This window comes from Episyrphus balteatus, chromosome 1 (assembly GCF_945859705.1).
Source record: "Episyrphus balteatus chromosome 1, idEpiBalt1.1, whole genome shotgun sequence".
Lineage (NCBI taxonomy): Eukaryota > Metazoa > Arthropoda > Insecta > Diptera > Syrphidae > Episyrphus > Episyrphus balteatus.
The window spans coordinates 17078720-17100946 of record NC_079134.1 but is presented as its reverse complement, the minus strand read 5'-3'; the positions used below and the strand labels follow the sequence as shown (position 1 = coordinate 17100946).

Here is a 22227-nt window from a genome sequence, read left to right as displayed (position 1 = left end):
AAACTTTGATGTTTCCTATACTTTCCGCTTCTCATTCCCACCCCTCACTAACACCCTTTTCTAAGTTTGCCAACCCATCCATCTAAAACAGATCCAACAGCAGCACTACACTCCACTCCACACTTGAGTGTGAGTTCTAGTTCTCTTTTCTAATGCTTATGCTACTTCTGCTACTAAAAGATTACGAACAGAAAACCGAAAACAAAATTCGGCAAATTACCTAACACACATCGCGCACTTTGCACACATTCATTGTTGTTGTAGGTACTTTTATATTTCTTATTCTTCTCTTTGCTTCATCGTATTTTTCGGCTTCTTCAATCCACACACTTTGCAACTCTTCCCCAACAAAAAATATACAAATTTTCTATCAAAAATTCGCGGCCAGATGAAGAACACCAACAAAAAAAAAATGCACTCTTTCTGTGTGCGTGCGTAGAATGTACGTAGCTCGTGCAATTCCTCATTCATTTCTATTCATCATCAACAGCAGCAGCGCACACACCACACACTATCATTCATTCATTCGTTCGCACGACACACGCATTTCGCGCCATCGCCCCATCTTGGTCTATCGCAGCATTATTTTTTCGGCAATACAACAAGGCATAGTAGGTATTTCAAATTAGAAAAAAAATAAAAAAAAAAAAAAAAAAACTGCCAGAGGCAGAGGGTTGAAGTTGAATAACGTAACAAAACGAACGTGTAACAAACGATGAACTAAACTAGTGGATGAAACCACCACACAACCCATACATTTGCATTTTTGCTGCTGAGCGCAAAGGCAAAAATCCCAAAAACCAAAAGCACAAAACAAAAACACAACACAACTCGCAATCTCGCACACTACCACACAAAAACAAAAAAAAATTTGAAGCAAGCAGCAGTAGCAGCAGCATTATTTTTCATTAGAAAAAGCAGCAACGGGCAATAGGAATAGCAATAGCAAGCACCAGCACAACCACTCACTAAAGCCATAGCACTCGAAAGAGAAGAGCATTCGACGCAGGCAAGGCACACACAGTGGTAACTCTGGTTTGTGGGCCCCCAAAAACGCAATTCACCGAATTCATGTTTGTCTATTCGGCCCTAGGTTTCGGAGGTGCTCGCAGCGCAGTAGTGTGCACTCGTCGTCGTTGTCAATAAAACGTTTTTAACTTCTTCTTCCCAAAATTTTCAAAAAAAAAAAAAAAAAAAATTCAACACAAAAAATTTTTAATTCTTAAAAAAATTACAAAAAAAAAAAAAAATTTTAAACAAAAACAAAAATTTTATCGCTCGCGCAAAAATGATATCGAATAAACAAATTAAGTGACAAAACATACAAACAAACACACAACATTTTTGCATTGTTAGTTACTGTTTTTTTATAAGTTTTTCGAATTTGTTTTTAATTCACAACAAAAATCATTTTTGCATTCTACACACATGCAACTCCCCAAACGAATTAAATGTATTTTTGAGTAATGAGTGAGTGAAACTTTAACAAAAATTTAATAATAGTGGATTGTTGTTAGGTGTGGAAGAGTGGAAATAGTGGATGCATTTTCACCCAAATTTAATAATAGTGGATTGTTGTTAGGTGTGGAAGAGTGGAAATAGTGGATGCATTTTCACCCTTATTTTCCTTCCAAATTTCCCAAAATTTTTATCATTGCTATCAGTTGTCTCTCTTTTATTTTTTGGGGGTTCTTTTGCTTTCTCGGTGGTTAAATTTTTCTGTTCTCTACGTTGTTGTTGTTCTTGTTCGTATTATAGTCGTGCAGAGTACTGCTTCGCTGCAAGTGCGTGTGAATAAAATTACGCATAAAATAAAAGAAACAAGCACAAAGTATAAAAAAAAAATCGATAAATCTCAAAGAGAATAATAATTTATGATTTAAATTAACAACAACTCCTTTGCAGCCACTGCATTGACATACATACATAAAATTTATGTGAATTATAAGAAACAAAAAAAAAAAAAGAATTCTAATTATGGTGAGAACGAGATTTAATTAAAGTTGAAATAAATACAAGAAAAAAGAGACTGACAATCGGTATAGTTCGGTTGTTTTTGGGACTCGTTGTGACTCGGGGGGTTGTTTACCAAAGTGGTAGATGCAAAAAAAAAAAAAAACATATTTGCAGCTAAATTGTGTATACAAAAAAGCAACCAACAAAAAAAAGAGAAAATTATATTTTTAAGTGAATTTAAAGTGATTTTTGTGAAAATATTTGACAACACTCTTCTTCGAATATAAAAATAGTGAATGTAACAATTTTTTGTCAATCGTTTTTTTTTTTTTATTAATTTTTTTTTAATACAAAAAAATTAAAATGAAAAATATCCAGGATACTAAAAGGATAACTACTCTACACTTCTTCTCTAAATCACAAAAAACTATAACCTATAGATACATACAACCATTATACCTACACGATTTGTGTATAGTGTTGTTGTAAGTAACCTAGCTATAGTTTTGTTCTGTTCATATTCATCTGCAATATGAAGAAGAAACACAACATGGAAAGGTACTCTCACAGATACTCTATTTTTTTCTACTTTACTCTTACTCTATTCGCAATTTAGCATCCTCTATATATCATTCTATTCCCCAATAGACCCCCATCATACCATAGCAAAAGCAAAAAAAGCACCTCTATGCTCCACCAACCCACACATAGTTTTCTATCTCTATCATTACATAGTTTGTGTAATTAAATTAAAGTTTTTTTTTTTTTTTTTACTAAAAAAAGCTTTTTGCCTCAGTGTTTTTTTTTTTGCAAATTCGTCATGTGCAGCGCAATTAGCAGGTACATAAAATTTATGTTCCCTTTTCATAGTTTTTTTATTATCTAGGTACCTAGTAAGTTGAGTGAGGAAAAAATATGTTGGGCAGTATACCTAACTAAATTCTTATTAGAATTGAAGATGGAAATATTTGGCGGCATTTTGAATCGAATTCGATAAGTACGTTGTTTTGGTACCTAAGATATCGTCAAATAAAAAAAAATTATATTGGGCCTTAGCTAAAATAAATTAACTATGTACCTTCCTATTTCGTGTGTTTCTTTCTTTGCAACATAAAAATGGGATTTTTTTAAAAAGTGTTTTAAAACATTTTTAGGAAGTGCATCAAAAAATGTAAAATTGTAGATTTAAATTAATTGAGGAAATAATACCTAAATTACTCTTAATCGTTTATTCAAAAACTTCAGGTTTATATAGGGTAGAGTCGCCTAAATCCGAACACTCCCAGTAGTCGAACACTTTTTGAAAAAAAAACCGTTTAAACTGTGTAATTTTCTAGATTTTCAACTTATGTAAATGCAATAGTCTAAATGTGTTACTACCCTAAACCTTGAGAAATTTTCAACTAGTACAATTCATGTCAACGTTTATAAGAATGGTAGTTTGTGTTAAGCCTTCAGAGAGTGCCATCGTTTAAGGGTTTTGTAGAAAAAAAAGTGTTGTGGTAAACTGTTTGTATTATGTAAAATTGAGGTCAATACACATTCTTAAAAGTTTTTTCTTTATTTTAAATCTATTATTATTCAAAAACATACAATTTATATCCAAAAAGTTTTTGGTTTCCTTTGTTCGAAAATGAAACGAAAATATCAAACATATAGTGAAGCCTCCCTAAAAAATGCATTGAATAGTATTCGTGACAACCATATGAGCATTCGAGGAGCAAGTAGGGAGTTCGTTGTTCCCATAACTACCCTCCATGATAGGATTAATGGGAAATTTGCAGATGGGCTTAAGCGCATGGGTCCTTCTACAGTCCTTACAGAAGATGAGGAACGCAAGGTCGCAGATTGGCTCATAAACTTGCCGTGAAAAAACTGAATTATGTTTTTTATAACTTTTTGTATTTATTTTATTATATTTAATTTACTTTTATTACCTAGTATGTACCACTATACATTACATTGCATTTAAAAAAAAATTCCAAAAATTACTTTGCTGAAGAATATTGCTATTTCTGTTTTTTTCTGTTTTATGTTTGTAAGGTTTATTTACCTATTTCAATTAAATTGAATAAAAACTACATAATACTATGAATTTGTTCGTTAAAACTGAAATAAAAATTCCAAAAATTAGTTTTAACATTTTTTTTATGTTTAACCTGTTCCCGAAATCTTACGTTCGAAATTAGGAAACTCTATGTTCGACTTCAGGAAACAAGTGTTCGACTACTGAGAAATTTGGCTTTTTTTCATTTTTTATTTATTTATTATAAAAGTAAATAAAAGAAACTTAAATTTAATAAAAACAATTTGAGTTCCAGCAATTAATTAACTTAATATAACGAATTTAAGTTGAACGATTTCCTCACAGTTGAGGATTACTTTTTTGTAAGCTACTAGGTGTTCGATTATAGGACCCTATTTGTATCCCGTTAAAAAATCACTTTCTGAACTTTAAATTTTTTTAAAAAAAATCGTGTTTGAACTATTACAACGTTCTCAAGTGATGCGATTATCGACAAAAAATATTTCATTGCAAATTTTATAGATGAGAAAATTTTAATATGTTACTACCAAAAATTTGAAAAACTTCTTGTAAATGCATTTATATTTTTATAATTAAGACTTGTCGTAATGTTTTCGTTTAAAATGTATTTGAGCGCACGGTAATGACTTCATCAGAATGACAAAAAGGTTTTATGTACCTAAATTAAATAAAATGGTATTCGTAAATTGTCACTTATTACATTTTTATTATAAGCATAATTTTTGTGTCACAACATTGAACAAACAAAATCATTAAACATGGAAATGACAAATTCGATTAAAAAAAATTCATGATTTTCTCCAAAAATTACCACTTTTATTGTAAGGGAATGCAACCTGGTATCCGTGCAGAATATAACTCAAGAAAAAAGTTGACTTTATTCGGGGTTAGCTTTAACCTCGCAAGTTTTGTTTTGGGATTTTATCAATTTTAATCAAGTAATTCAAAATAAAAATATCCTTGTGCTTTTAAAAAGTCTTTGTTGTACATAAGATCTTTCACAAGATTTTTTAAAGGTTCTAACATTACATGAAAACACATTAAAACATAACATGAAACTGACATTTTTGGTGTTTAAAGTAGTAACTTTTCATTATCACTAAAAGATTTAAGTTTTCTTCAGTCAAGTGCGATTGCGAGCGCTGTTACCTTCTGTTTAGTTCAACTAAAACAACTTATCTATAAATTGCTATTCCATTAGGTATATTCTGTATATTGGCACCTTATCTGTGCGGAATGTAGTGTCCGTTACATTCCGTCAATTTATTGTAGTTCTATATTTATTTATTTCACAGATCTTATGTCGTGAATTTTCATTATTACAATGCAACACCAGATCGGGCTTTTTGGCCCCCAGTTTTATGTTTTCAGATACTAGAAACTAGGTAACTCTATTTTTCCAAATAGAACGACAGAAACCCCTTTGTATTAAGAGTCAAATCCAAAATTTGGATATTTGTTTAAAGGGCCCAACCCATAGAATCCGTTGCGTCCGTTCCGTCGAACTGACAGCTCGATAAAATACACACGTTCTTATGGGAAGCGACCTATAAGCGACGGATCGGACGGAGACGGACGGATTCGACGGAAGAAGTAGCCCAACTTTCTACTTTTTCATCCGTCGTATCCTTTGACATTGGTTGTCAACAATAGATCAGTTGGATTTTCTGTTTCTGAGTGCACACCGGGGAATTTCAGAACTAAGAACTGTGTTCTTTTCTTCTCCGATTTTATGAATTGTGAACTTTAATTGTATATTTGTGGAGAAAATTTAATAAAAGTAACATTTAATGATATATCTAATCAATTATATCAATTAAATACTCAAATTCTGTTGTAGAGATCAATTTTACTATGCCAAAGTTATACCTACAACTCATAATTTGTTATAAAAAATTGTTTTTAACTGAAGAGCAAGTACCTACAGGAAATCTAGTCGCGCATTTTATTTTATTAAAAAAAAGAACAACAATAATAATTAAAAATTTCTTCCATCAGAACTTCCTTAGTGCACATTCAGCGATAAAATATCGAACACACCTTGGAATTTTAAGTGAGCTGTCAAAAAGAAATCCGTCCATACGACGTATTCTATGGGTCACCCCTTTCTGTCCCATCCTTCAACTTCAACGGATGGATTGACGGAACGGACGCAACGGATTCTATGGGTTGGGGCCTTAACCCTTTCGGACCCAGCGTTACTCTCATGTAACATTTTTTTAAAAATTCGTAAAAAATATTAAATTAAACAATTTTTAAGGTTTCGATGGCTTAATTGAAAGATAATAATGCCTAGTTACTGGATTATTACAAAAAGTTAGTCAAATATCATACCTTTAATTTTTTTTTTAATCGAAAAAGAGACTGAAATTCACATTTTTTTTTTTTGCAAAAATTTTTTTTTTATATAAATGGTCATAATTTTGAAAAAAAGATATAAAAAATGGTAATGCAGAAAGTGTTTTGTTTTTTTGCTTAGAAAAAGTAGCATACATTATAGTTTCATAAAAAGTTATTTTCTCAGCTCTCCGACTTTTTTTGGTGGTCATAGGCAGTGCATGTTACTTACATGTAACATGAGAAAAACACATTAGTTTTTCTATTTATTATTTTGGAAAATAACTTTTTGCTATTCATATTACTTAGTTGTGATGTTTTTGACCCGATAATACCGAAAAAACATTTTTTAATATTGATTTTCATAGCTTGGGTTCGAAAGGGTTAAAGTAAAAAACAAATACTCAAGATAAAATTATAATTCTGTTTGTGCAAAGCTTTGGTTGAATCAGTAGATGTTCATTTGAGATTAAGATTAGATTAAGATTTTACAAAACACAAAACGAAAAGGCCCCACTGCTTTATTCTTCGCAGCAACACTGATGACAATTTAGTTTTATCACAATCAAATCAGCCTTAAAACTTTAAAGAACAAAAATTTAAGCATTTAAGTTTATATTTGTATAAATCAAACCCATTTAAAGTGAAAATACTAACCTAAAATTGACAATAAAACACCCTCTTACATAGGTTAAACAAAAAAAAAAATCTTCCCAATATATTATCAAACCAATTTCGCGCACTGTACTTACAGCCTCATGAATTTGTGTATAATTCAAATGAAAAATACAAAGATAATGTTAAACATAAAAACCTTCTAATAAAAACATTAAGCCCCGATTTGTTCACACTCGATTATCTTTTAATCAAGGATTTTTGTATGGAGTAATCCTAGATTAAAAGATATTCGAGTGTGAACAAACCGGCCCTTAATGAAATTGATTGAAGAAAAGTAAAACAAAACAGCTAAATGATCACGTTTTTCTCTTCATAGTTTTTTAATCTCTCATAACTCTTATCGGCAGATAATGTGGCTCAAATAAAACAAAAAAACTTTTTACATTTTATTAGGTTTTTTTCTTGTTTTTTATACTTTCATGTTGATGTTATTTTCAAGTTTATATATATATATGTACAATGTACATATACCTACTTTAGATCCATTGTTTTGATATTTTATATACTATTTACATAGCAACAATTACTCAAAATTAAGAAAGAATTAATTAAGTTATACAAAACAAACAAAAAACTATTGCAAATAGTATTTATTGAAAAAGAGTAGGTACTATGTACTATTTAAGTATAGTTTAACCAAAACAAATATGCACCCAAAATGGTGTAAAGTTACCATAATTTAGTAAATTTTTACACAATATGGAAGAGAATTTAGGTAGGTACTGCTCCTAATTTATCACTCACTTATTTTCCTTGAATCAATTTCTAGTCTTTTAAATTTCAGTAGAGAATTATTTTTACACAAATTGTTTGTGTACTAATTTTTGTTTAATAAAAAAAGACATTTTTTTTATATATAAAAAAAAAAAAAAAAACAATTGACAATTACAAGTCTAGTACATTCAGTCTACGAGAAGATAAAGTATTTTCATAAAATTCACTTTGAAGGATCACAAATATTATGTTAAATTACTAATTTTTACCCCTTTTCTATTCTATATAGATTTCACAAAAATGATTGTAATAAAAAGAACACAAATTAAAAGTCTGCGATAAAGTGAGAACGAAGAGTTAAATATTTGTTCTTTATTTATAAGACAAATGCTCAAAAAAGAACTCAAAAATCTAAAACAGAAAGGTTGTATAAATTTAATTATTAAATAATATAAAAAAAAAATAAATTATTTAAATAAACATCATAATAAATTATGCAACAAAAAAATATAGTTTTACGGGACATTAAAAAATAAATATTTATATATTTTATTTTAAACATAAATTATGTAATTAAAAAAAGCAAATTACAAAACAAAAAATAATCAATTTCTTCTAAACTACTTATTCAACTTAATTATAATTAAAATTTAACAAAAAAAAAACAAACAAAATTTAAAAACAAAACTTTAGATTGTAACCCAAAAATAAAATAATAATTTAAAGGAACACAAAAAAAAAAAAGGAGGAGACGATATAAAAATATAAAACAAAAATTTAATCCTTCAAAAAATAAATTTTCAAAATTAATGGTTTGGAATCTATATAACACCGCACGATAAAAAATTATATATACATATTATAATATATATATTATTAATAACTGTGTGTGTATATCAAAAATTACGTTTCGGTTTTATTTATTCGCAAAGTAAAAAAAAATAAAAATATATACCTACGTGTATTATCGAAACCCTATAAATATATGTTATTCATACAAAATAATTGGGTTATAGCTGAATGAATAAAAATTAATAAAAAGATTTAAAAAAAAAGTTAAAATTGTGAGCAAAAACATAACACAAGCAAAAAATTGTGACTAAGTGAAGTTTAATAAAAAACAAATATAAATAAAAAAAATCGACATAAATGAATATTCAATATTTAAAGAATAATCAACTTATGGATCAAGGATTTTTCATATTTGAAAAAATTATCAAAATAAGGTAAGTGATCTTATTTTTTTCTATTAAATTTTTTTTTAATTTTTTAATTTTAGTCTTAAAATAATTTATTAATTTTACTTGAAAATATACAAAAAAAAAAAAAAAAAAAATAAAGAAAACAACAGCAAAAAACAACAGTCTCATTAGTTAACCATAAATTGATTTAGTTGTATTCTAAAGTTTTTTCAACTTCTGAGATTTGAAGTTCAATTCTGGATCAAATTGCATAAAAATAGTTAATACTTCAGAAAATTCTTTGAACAATAAAAAAAGATATTCAATGTATGAATTTTCAATTCCTCATGGCTGAGACTTTTGAACATAAACCAATTTAAAATCATCCTTAATTAATCGAGTCCTTTCCCCCAAACGGCATGTAGCTTACGATAATTAAGTTTACAGAAAACCCTTTATTACTTCTTTATCCTAGACTTTTTGGAAATCATGTCGGTGTTATTATTCAAGGTGTTGGATAAATACTACTGAAATTCAGCTACATCATGCCTTCAAAAATCCAAAGAACAAAAGAAAGGTTTACATGATGACAATTCTTAATCAATTTCTGAACTTTAACTTAGAGAAATTCATAAAACATATTTCAGTATTTGAAACTGACAAAAAACTATTGTACCGCAATCATTTCCCATTTTATACTGGTTAACGAAATAGTACTGTTTTTGTTGCTGAGTCTTAATAAAGATTTCTGATTTCAATTAAAATCTCGATCTTCTTTTTATGCAAATAATCTCAGATGATAAAGTAATTTGAGATCGATTTCTTAAGCAGGACATTAAAATCCCTACCAAACGATTCCTGTTTTATTTGGTTGGTTTGAGAAAAAAATGAATGTTTCATTTTATTTAATTAATTTCTACTATCTTCTCTTTAAAAGTGATCTTAATTCGTATCGCTGAGATGAATCCATGGAAAATTTCACAAACCAACATTTTTGGTATCAAGCAAGGAAGGTTTATCTTAGTGCCAGTCACTTTTTTTAATATCATAATCATTTTGAAAACTGCATAGTTATTACATCTAAACTTCTAAAAAGTTAGTACCTAAATATCCCCAAACAAACACCTTGAATATTTTACTGTCTCTTTCAAATTTTGATTTTCGATTTAACAAAATTATCATCAGAGACAACCAATTTGCTTATCTACCTACATGTTTCGTTTTTACTTATTTAATGATGCACGCCAATGAGTATGAAAACCAAAAGTATCAACAAAATTATAACAAATATAAAGCTCGGGTAAACAAAACTTGTTTAAAAATTAAGAAAATTCCAAAATCTCATACCAACAAAATTGTTTGCGTTCTACTTTTGGATCATTTTTGAAAGCCGCAAGATTTTTTTCAAATTGGGCTCCTTACCTCCAAAATATTCTAGCAAAACTTATTCTTTACAGAATTTTGTTTGTTTGTTTGCGAAGTTACATTCAAAAACGTAAAATTTCTTTTTCCATAAAAATGACAAAAAAGTATATTGACATTTTTTTAATACATTTATTTAGTCTACAAATTATTTTAAAATTTTTTTTTTTGGTGAATATGATGAGGATGAAAAAATATTTTCCAACATAATGTCGACCTTTTTAAAGTTAAATATACTCTCTGTGCGTTCAGATATTCAAGATATTTTTTTAATGGTCGTTTGTGAAGTTGCGCTTTACTTTAAGTTTATTGTAAACTGGTTGGTATAGCTAAAAAATTTTGGTTCTAAAAAAATAGATACCTACAAATGGAAAAAATACTGGAATAATAAACCTAATATTTTTAATTTAAAACTAACCGCAAAATTCCTCAATCTAAAAATTCAAAACGAAAAATTTAAAATGCAATAAAAAATGTTCATAATTTTTTGTCAATGTCTATCGCATTACATCATAGGCATATTTTTTTTCTCCTTCAAAATTTTATATACAAATGTACAAAAATAACTGGCACATAAATGATGATCAAACACATATACAATTGCATGCGGAAAAGCTTTTTTTTTTATTATTATTTTTCATACGCACTCACGCATTTATTGTATGTTAAAACATAGAAAAAACCTTGAATACTCTTACGCACATAGCAATAGACCAAAGCAATGTAGAGAGAAGCAATAAGCAGCAACAACAACGAAGCAAGCAGTATTAAAGCACAACCAAAATTTTAGAGAGATATGTAGTAGGTACATCGCCGCAGCTCGCAAGTGATTGCAAAACAAGGTCTACGACAGAACCAGTATGCTTTTTAATGGCGCAGCAATACCAATTTACAAACGCAAACGCACACAACAATTCCAAGTGCGTAAACGCACATTTCCTAATTAGTTAACCAAACTTTTTGTTTTTTTTTGTATTTGAACGCACCATGTGGTGACATAGTCTTAGAGAAGATTGAAGCTTCACAATCATACAGAGAGCTTTATTGTTAAAGGTCTAAATGTCAGACGTTGCGTTATGTTTATTAAAACTGAATCGTTTTACGCATTCGGCAATGGGCAAGTGTGTAAAGTTTGCATTCGCACATAAACAGTTTTTTAGTTTTTAGCTTCCCGATGGGCTTTATTGTGCGTGTATGACATTCATATATCCATCGCTAGTTTCTTATAAGAAACTTGCGTCTTGGTTGGTTTTTTAAGCTTTTTTGCTATTTGTTTGTATGAAATTTGCTATGAAGATGAAGACTGCGACTGATTTACGCATACACGCATTTTTCGATTAGACGATCACTATAAGCATAAAAAAGTGATTGTGAAAATTTTTCCATGTGTGTTTATTATTTTTATCTGATAAATGTTTTTTTTTTCTGTATTTTTTTTTTGTTTGGTTAAGTGATAATCAGGTTTCTATCTTTTACATATAAATTACGAGAAGGTAGGTTTTATTGGAACATATATATACATGAAATACATGAATTTTTTGCACGTGTTTGCACAGCAGACTGTCTCGGCTAGGTGTCTACATTGAATATACAAAAAAAAAAAAATAAGCAAAGCTTGCCAATGGTGATTCCAAAATGCGGACGTGTCTATCTATAAATGAGTCGTGCATTTTACGTAGATAAGTATATTATGTATACCTACCTACCAACCTTTAGGTTCCTAGATACTTTTTCGTCAATTTGATGTTTGCTGTTTTTTTTTTTCTAATTCAGTGTTACACCCCGATTAGGGTTGCCAAAGCTGTGGAAGTTTTACATTTTTTTTTAAACTGAACATCATTTTTTTTTTTAGGTTGTTTTTTTGTTATATTATAGAATTTTTTAGGAGTAGGCATACCCAAGATCAAAATAAAAGAAGTTCGCATAACGATGATGCTTATTTTTTTGACGTTAATGAATTGTTTGTTTTTGGCCCGGAAATTCTTAATTCCTCGCAAGATAGGTACATTACCCAGTGAAAAAAAAAAATAGGATCAAGATCAAACTAATCACCAGACATTTATCATCGTAAAGCAACTCATATGCTAAGCCCATAATGAAAAAAGTCATCACTGGGTTCGATTGAAACAAATTCATTTTGAGTCCACTACTTTAACTAGGTTTTGATTTTATTAGTGTTTCTTTTAATGAAATTTGCCCTGTGATTAATTGTCCTTGATGGGCATTAAAACTTGTCTTAAGAGAACCTTCTAGCCTCGAAAATTGCTTTTCAAAAAATTGTTTTATAATAGTTTGTATGTTTGCGGATCTTTTTGTTTCGAAAAACACACTTCCCTTCTTCCAACGATCATAAAAAAGGTTTATTAGGACTTTCAGTGTTGAACTTATTGGTTATTAAGCTGAAAAAAAAAAAAAAATAAATCTATTCATGGAGGAATCATAGTTCGCATAATCTGAGCCCTCATACAGATCGTCGTACGTTATAATCCGAAAACTTAAAAGTCATTTATGAGCCAATGGAAAAATATGACCTGTAAAAAAGCGGTATACCCAGCACATATTTCCAAAAACCCAAACTCTAGATAACTAATAATTTTGAACATAAAATATGAATTTTTCAAACTTTTCAGAGCTCCAAAATCTAAAATTTATAAGGTCTTCAAAATCTTGAACCTTCAAAATATCGATAAATCTTAGTAACCTGAACCTAAAACCTAAAATCCGAAAACCCAAAATCTCGAAAACCCAGAGTAATTGAAATCCGGGCAAAAAGTCCAAAAACTACAAAGAGTCTGAAATCAGTTGAAAAGAAAAACCTTAAAAACCCAAAAAATTGAATTCGGAAAAAAAACATCGGGCAAAAATAAAAAAAAAACCCTAAATCTTAAAAAATTGGGAAAAATTCTAAAAAATTCGAAATACCAAAAACACAAATACACTTTCAACAAAATGAGGGAAAATTGAATTCTAAAAATAGAAGGTCGGGCAAATATTTCAAAAGAATACCAAGCGTCCGAAATTCCCAGACGCCAGAACCCTAAAATTTTAGAAAACTCAGAATCTTGATATTAGAAAAAGAAAATTGTCGAGTAAAAATTCCAAAATCCAATAATGCAGTGTCTTAAATCCGCAGAAAACAAAAACTCAAAAAACATTTTGAAAATTTATTTCGAGAAAACCCAAAATTACTCAAATGTAATTTAGAAACACCACAGTTTTGAAAGTCTTAAATGTAAATTCTCATTTTAAAACATCAAAATCCCTATATTATAGGCTTACTTGGCAATTAAAAACGCACAGCGGCAACATTACAATCGGTCCTTTTATGTGCAAAGCTTGCGCTTTAACTTGCTAATATGTTGCACACACATACATTTAAAACGAAATCAGTGTTGCTTCACAGATATACTATGAACAAGTGTGTGCTGTTGCTATACTTTGCATAGGGGTCTTTTTATTTGTTTTTTTGTTTTTTCTTTGGTTTAATTTTTTTCTTTTTTTGGGCAATGTTGCCGGTCCTCTCTACGAAATGAATCGCTATGCGTGACATATTTTTTTACATCCGAAGGCTTCCCCCTTACCATGGTAATGCGTTTTAATTAATTAACGTACTCACTAGAGTATAGTACAACGATGATGTTGATGATGATGAGGATGACGAACGAAGACGATGATGGCGGCTCGGAGCCGTATCGTATGTTAGAAAGCCAGCTATAGCATGGCTTTCTGCACTGGTTGTTTGGTTCTTTGTGAAAACGAAGCTTACAAAATACTTAATTTGGTTGGTTTACATACATATCTACCACACCATCAACTGACTGACTGCTGCTATGCATGCATGCGTGTATGTTTTTATATGATGCATTAAAATGCGTTTAGGTTTGGGGTTTTCCGGGCAAAAGAAAATATAATCACGCGGAGTTGTTGTTGTTGTTGTTGTTGTTATTTCACATAGATGAATTTTTGTGTATAGAAATTTTATTTGGGCAAACTGCGTTGCTTCGGCGTATGTCAGCTTTTGAAGCTACCGTGTATGTATAAGCATTAAATTATGCGTTACCAAAAAAAATCTAGGTCACTCACTAGATGTAATTGTTATTCATATGCCGCTGCTGCGATGCGATGTGACCAGTCTTTGGAAAGAGGTTTGTTAGTTATAGTTGCATGCGTGCAACTTGTCGTTTGATGGTTAAGATGATGACACATAATTGCATTAGATTGTTAGATTTGGTTTAGAGGGCATAGAGGAAGTTGAAATTTTGAGATCTTAATTTAAGGAAATTAATATCACGCCTTAAAACAAAACTCAAGATAAAGTTGATAGACTTTTAATTTTCTAGCTTTAGGCTTTCCCAGGCTTAGCAAATTTCTGGAATATCGACCATTTTTCATTGATAAATCGATTTAATTGTTTCATTGTGTTTTCAATTGATTTTTCATTCAGCGTTTTTAATTCACATTCACTTATTCACCAAACAAAAAAGTAGGTAATCAATTTTGGTTTTTAAGATTCAAGAATTAGAAGAAATTTGGGACTCCAAAACAAATTTTGAAATGATAGGTTCCATGAATATATTGAGACCTAGCTCAAGAGCTTTTAGATGCTAAGTTTTCTGTCTGAATTGTGCTAAGGCTTAAAAACTTGCTCAAACCCTTATCAGTTTTGACACTTTTTAGCTAAATTTATTGAGAATTATAGGAAGAATTGAAGAGACTGAAAGCTAAGACGCAATTACTGCGCATTTAACACAAATGTTGCATTGAGCTCAGGTTCAATTTTCTCCACATTGTATCTAAGACATTGTCGTGTCAATAAAGGGCAAAAGATACAAAAATGATTTTCATTTCAAAGAAAACGAAAACAAAATTTCTTTGCATAAACAATTGTTTGTTTTCAGTTTCAGTTTAAAATTTAAATTCAATTCAATGGTCTTTAAAAAGACGTTAAAACTTGGTACAATATCTTTCGGCATTTGCTTAAGAAAAGAAAAGAAAAGAAAAAGGGTTTACTGTTCAAACAATATTGCAACTGTGTACATAATATAAATAGACAACGCATATTCAGCACAAACAAAACGCAGTTTTCCGGTAGAAAAAAAAATGAAAAAGAATTTGTGTTATTTTTTGTTTGCATGATGGGAAAGTTTTCGAAAGTTTTTTTTTTTTTTGGGTTTCATGATGATTGCAATGGGAAACGACAACGACCAAGTTTTCTATAAACAACATCATATTAAATGATGGTGAGTGTAACACACATAGATATATCTATTAAAGGGGACGACTTTTTTTGTTAGCGCCCCAAGGCAGTTAATGAGTTTTGTATTTTTTTTTTTTTTTTCTGAATCAATTTCTTAAAATCACAATGCAATTCATTGCCTCAGGTTTGAAGATACAAATTTAAGAAACGAAAAAAAAAAAACATCTTCCGCTTTGGATGTTTATGTATATTTTTTTTATAACTTTTTGGGTTTGTTTGAGAAATAAACACAGATTTTGAATGAGATACCAACAAAACAATTTATTACTCATGAGAGGATCTGTGGGTATTCGGTCACAATTATTGCAAATTGGGTTACAAATTTGTCAAAAATAAAAGTTTGTTTTGATGTTACGCTTAGTTGGATGTGAATTTTTTTTATTGCAATCAAGAATTGAAGTGTGAATTTAAAAAAAAATTTACCTATACACGATATTACATAAACAATTAAAATTATGACTTTAAATGGCTTACACATTTGTTGAGCAGAATTATTATAAAATTCTTGAGAATACAATATTTTTCTCAATACAGACAGACATTGCATTAAATGTTAATTGGATATTTTTGAAAACTCTTCAAAACATAAGTTAGCTACAAATTTACTCCATACAATTTTTAAAATTAATTTTTAATTGTAATCGTCTCAAGTAGATGGGAAAATTTGAAGTTAGGGGAGGCAATGAAGTAGGTGAAAGTATTTTTTTTTAAATTCTTTGTTTATTTCTATTTTCGCTAAAATCATTACCTTCTTAAACCCATTGTTTTTTTTAACATTGTTGTCTGAACATTGTCTATTCCATGTCAAGTGTTTTCGTTTTTTTGGTTGTGGTTTATGAACTTGCAAAACAAAATCCCTGATTAAAAAAAAAAAAAATAATTAGGTACCTAGCAATATAAAATAAATATGAAGATGAAATGAAGTAGGTACTGAAGGTGATTTTTACCAGTCACCAGTTTAAATCGACAAGACGAATATTGAATAGAAAAGAATAATTTTATTTCTCCAGAATCTCACACATAGGTACCATTGAATTTTGAAAGAAAATTTTTTATCTTAGCAGGTAAAAAAGAATAAAATAGACAACTCTATATAGTTGACTGATAATCTAAAGCATTTATTACTTAAAATTAACCAATTGATTTCATTATCAATACCTACTTAAAATAACATTTCAAACAGAAAAAATTGATGTAACTCTATTGACTTTAGTGAATCAAGTATTTCAAAATTACCTTTTAGTCATGTCCTAGGTATCTTAATTTTCTATTTTTTCAGAACCCACGTTTATGTATGTACTTGTACATATATGTATCAGTTTTCACCTCCCTTCCTATTTTTAGTCTTTTCTTGATTTTATGTGAAAAATTTTGTTGGACAATATCAGATTCGTATTCTGCGAGCGCAAAAACATGAAATAGGTAATCTTATTTCTAAAAAATAAAAATTCAAAATTCTGTATGTGCAAAAATTCGGTTTCCAAAATTCTGTATTTGAAAATTCTGTATACAGGGTGTCCGGTAGAAAATGGATAAGCCGGAAATGGCTGATAGGTGCACTTTTGAATGTTCTGAAACCGAATAGAAAAAGTTTCTATCGCAACCAGTTTAGAAAATATTACCTTTTTTTTCGTTCAGTGTACTTTAAATTTTATCATCTTACGTTTTCTTTAACCACAACCACGAATGAATGAATTTTATTAATTTCTTATTTTTATAATTTTCTACAATAATTGGCTCAATACATAAGAAGTTAAAAGTTTTTAAAACTGTTGCATCTTTTCTTTAAAAAAATTTTGAAATTTGTTTTTCTATGCAAAATGTGAAACAAATTTTTTTATGAACATTTTCAAACACCTGTGGAAAAAAAAAGGAACGTAGGTGGCCAACTTTTTTAAAAATATGCGCGTCCAAAGGGGATTGCAGAATGGTAAAAGTTTTTATCAAATCTAGAGTTACTAGGAAGTTATTGGTACCAAAGTGCAAAAAAAGGCTATTAATTTAATAAATTATTTTAACTGTAAAATCTTAAATTTTTCAAATTTCTGCCACAAATGCATGGATTCCATCAGTTTTTTTAATCAGTCATATTTTACAATAATTCTTCTTACACATAAATATTAAAAAAGTGTTATAACCGTTGAACAATGGCTATAAAAAAATAATTTAACTTTTTTTTAACTCAGTTTAAGCATGGGCATACAATTGTGCATCGGGACAGCTTGTTTTGAGTTTTGACTTCTTAATGATCTCATTTCGAAGAAAAATTGAGATTTTCGGTCCCGTTGGCCCAATGCAACCTCATCAAAAATGTTGCAATGTTTTCGAATTTGTGTTCAATTCCCAATCTTATTGGGCTACGAAAAACATCCAATATTTGTTAGATGCAATTTAATTTACAGTTAATATTGTGAGCCACTTCTTATTTTATCTTTTAAACTGGTTATTAGCAAATTAGCAAACAAATATTTTTTTTTCTACTTTGCATTAAAAAAAAAAGTTAAATTATTTTTTTTATAGCCATTGTTCAACGGTTATAACACTTTTTTAATAGTTATGTGTAAGAAGAATCATCGTAAAATATGACTGATTAAAAAAACTAATTTAATCCATGCATTTGTGTCAGAAATTTGAAAAACTTAAGATTTTACAGTTAAAATAATTTATTAAATTAAAAGCCTTTTTTTACACTTTGGTACCAATAACTTCCTAGTAACTCTAGATTTGATAAAAACTTTTACCATTCTGCAATCTCCTTTGGACGCGCATATTTTTAAAAAAGTTGGCCACCTACGTTCCTATTTTTTTTATACCACAGGTGTTTGAAAATGTTCATAAAAAAATTTGTTTCACATTTTGCATAGAAAAACAAATTTCAAAATTTTTTTAAAGAAAAGATGCAACAGTTTTAAAAACTTTTAACTTCTTATGTATTGAGCCAATTATTGTAGAAAATTATAAAAATAAGAAATTAATAAAATTCATTCATTCGTGGTTGTGGTTAAAGAAAACGTAAGATGATAAAATTTAAAGTACACTGAACGAAAAAAAAGGTAATATTTTCTAAACTGGTTGCGATAGAAACTTTTTCTATTCGGTTTCAGAACATTCAAAAGTGCACCTATCAGCCATTTCCGGCTTATCCATTTTCTACCGGACACCCTGTATAAAAAATTTTGTATTTCAAAATTCTGTGTTGCAAAATTCTGTTAAATTTTTAGAAAAAAATGTATGTAAAAAAACAATTTCAAAATCAAAATGTCACGGATCAAAAATCCAAAATTTAATTTCTCAAGTTCTTTTCAAAATTTAGCACGCAGTTCTTCATCAAAATAATAGAATATTATAAGTTACAAGAATTTGATGAGTTTTTTGTTCGTGCTTAGCTTTTTCTATACCATATACTTACCAGCGATTCCTGAAACATTAATTCAGCTTATGGCCGGACTAGAGTTCAACCAACAATGTTCGGTGCTCCATTTTGCACTTTCAATCAGGTTTAAATTCTATGAAATAGTTTGTTAGTGAGACAAAAAAATTTTAATTTTTATGATGGGTTGCTACGTGAAAAGTTGTTGATGCAGTGGGACGCAAACTAAGTAGTAGTTCCGAAGTAAGGCAGCGTTATAACGCCTGAGTCCATCGTGAAATTATATTAGGGATCTTAATTTTCCGCCCTAATTTGCTTTCCCTTACCAATTTTCTTCTCCTATAAAAAAAAAAACATATTTCAGCTCTCATACTGCTGTTATAACTTACTCTTACCATCAAATTTCGCTAACTCATGCTAAAATAACTTGGCTCTTATAAACCTTGATTAGCCTTTTTATATGCAATTCACTGCTTTCACATTGAATTATACTTGAAAATAATACGTAAATTATTTCAGGCAACTTCAACCAGGATATGACTGACTACACACAGTCATCACCCTTTTCTATACCTATAATATGTTCTTTGCGATGTTTTTGGCGTCATCGTATAACACACAAAAATATACTACCTACCATAATCATCTTCAATTTTCTTCCATTCTATTGTATTTCTTGTTGTTTTCCGTTCTGCACTGTTGTGTTTTTAATCCGTGTTCTCTGTTTTTTTCGCATAATCACCGGAGAAGTGTGCCCCTATCTACCCTATTACTCGTTCTATATGTGCTCTTACTTACTTGCTCTCTAATTAAATTCACACAGGTGAACTGAACTGACTGTAAAGTAAAAAAAAAAACAAAAAGTGATGCTACTTAGAGCTACTGCAGTATGCAGTATGGATAATGGAGTAGTATGAGAGATGCTGCACAATTGGCGCATCCATATGAAGGTCGACCCTTATTTTTTTGCAATGACGCTTTTGTTTATATTTTTTTGCTCCGAAGAGAGGTTTGGAATATTTTGGCTGCCTCAGCGCAAATTGTCAGGGAATTGCTCTTAAAAATTTGTTACAATCGACTGGGTTGCAAAAGAGACCTCTTCAGATAAGATGCGGGAGTCTTCTACTCCTTCTTGTTCATGAAAAATCTCGGTCCCCTTTGATGCATATAAGTGCACAATTTTTTTCTGTTGTTGTTGTTGTTTGTTTTTGATAAACCTCCCTTTTTCCATCAGCCGAAAAAGTGCAGCAGCACACCGCTAATTAACATGTTTCGCTGGAATAAGTGTACTTTAACCTCTTTTTTTTCGGTTTTTTGTTTCGTTGAAACAAAAAAAAAAGGCAGCTTAAAATGAAGCACGACGTCAAAAAATTGAGTGGGTGGTTTTTTTATACGAGTTGGGGGTAAGGGGGAATAAAAAAACGTAAGGTGCGTTCGTGTAAAAGGTATACTCTCGACATGTTTCAACCCAAGGTTGGTGTCCCTTCTAAAGTCGTTGCGGTGTGGTGCGGGCGGTTATAGCTGATGGGACTGGGAGTTGTTTATTCTTCTATCTAACGAATTAGCATTGTAGTCGCTGTTGCATGAAATTATATGCGATGCAATTTACTTTCTGTGGGATATATTTTCGTTGTTGGGCCTTTTTTTTTTTTGGTTGTCAGAAAGTTACTTTGAACTCATTTTTTAGAAGAAGAAAAAAAAAAACAACACAATTTTTGTTTTTTCTTCTTCGTGTTTAAAATGGAATTGTGGCGAAAGTGTATATAGTATGTATCTAAAAAATTTGTGTAAAAGCTACGTGATGTCCCCTCGAATTTATTTTATGTGGTTTTATTTTTCTTTTTCTTACTTTTTTTTCAAACTCTGTGAACAAAGTATCATGCAGTGTTTGTTTGAAGTACAAACGTACTGCGCTTTAATTAGGAGTAATAAAGGTTCTTTTTACTTTGCTTTGTTATAATTTACTTTGAAGTGCACTTCAATTTCGTTGCATAGATGAATCGGGTATAGTAGCAACATGAGAGATGGGGACTTTGAAATTGAAGAAAACAACCAGAAAAAAAAATATGTTGATGATTTATTTATATTTTTTTTCGTTTTGTGAGGTAACCATACGGGAATTGTGAGTTTTTATTTAAATTGTTCCGTGCAGAGTGAAAAAGCATGAATTTGTCTACTTTAAAATTTTGTAATTGTCCTAAGGCTAGTCTTAATTGTTGTCATTTTTATTTTAATAATCTTTTTTTTTAAGACAAAGATGTCGCTGATGAGAAATCAAGAATTTTTTTTTTCAAATGTAACCAATGTATCTGGGAAGGGAGCAACTCGGGACCTCAATGGAATGATTGGATAGTCGATAGCGTAGAATTTCGACTATTAGATTGATGAATTTCGATGGCACGTTTGGAATATAAAAGCTCATCTTGAAGTTTTAATAATTCAAAAAAATGACGTCATAGATTTGTTATTTAGAATATTAAATTTAATTCATGACTTTTTGTCCAAAAATGAGCGTGCAAATAATTTTTAACTCCAAAAAAGCACCACTGTGCGACGCCTGCAGTACATGAAAGTCTCTCAAAAATGTGTTTTATATGCGTTTCAGGATATTTTCGTTAAACTATATTACTTGAAACAAAAAATTGAACAATCGCTGGTTTGTTACGGAAAAGTAGAAAAACGAAAATAAGAAAAACGGTTCTGTATTTTTTTTAAATTATTTTTTACCAAAAATAAAAAAATTTTATTAAAGCAATGCACTGAAATTTTATTGCACATGTTGTAGTGATTTTTGCTAAAAAGAAAAGAGTCCAAAACTCTGCAGATGTTTTAACGTTCTCGAAAACTTTGACATAAATTCATAAGTAGGTATTGTGGTAATGTCAGGTCAGTAAGTTTTGGAAAAGATTTTTTTTTTGTCATTTCTTATTTTTGAGGACTTGAGTGGATGTCAATTTTCTTCCCAAACGAAGATAGGTATGTATATGTAATTATGTTAAATTTAATTAAAAATCTTTTTGTTGTCTTTCAAAAAATAGAGACATAATCAATATTTAAAAATTTGTTTAAAAAGTGTATCTGATAAGATAAAATGGCATTTTCTAGAGCTTCTAAGCACGTTTATTTGATAAGATAACCTAATTTGTTTCTTGTTCCGGGAAGTGCATCACTATACATAACTTAACCAGATCTTAAAAATGTTTAACCTCATCTTCAAATACCTTTTAAAAATTCACTATTTTAACTTAACTTAAAATATTATCTT

At 29.6% G+C, this 22227-nt stretch overlaps 1 protein-coding gene and 1 long non-coding RNA gene across 5 annotated transcripts in view; both read left to right on the top strand.

The window, feature by feature from the left end:
* The first annotated feature begins 644 nt into the window (after positions 1-644).
* On the top strand, positions 645-8246 carry LOC129921268 (uncharacterized). Its single transcript, XR_008773492.1, has 3 exons — positions 645-1517; positions 1583-2096; positions 8022-8246. It is a non-coding gene; the product is annotated as an uncharacterized LOC129921268 (long non-coding RNA).
* Positions 8247-8707: 461 nt separating this feature from the next.
* LOC129921255 (zinc finger protein chinmo) overlaps positions 8708-22227 on the top strand; it is a 79500-nt gene continuing 65980 nt past the window's right edge. Inside the window, exon 1 of one of the 4 annotated variants that reach the window (XM_056002994.1) lies at positions 8708-8958. The gene's annotated coding sequence lies outside the window, so the exon portion shown is untranslated. The remainder of the gene's footprint in view (positions 8959-22227) is intronic. The other 3 variants (XM_056002996.1, XM_056002995.1, XM_056002997.1) reach the window with 3 other exon arrangements.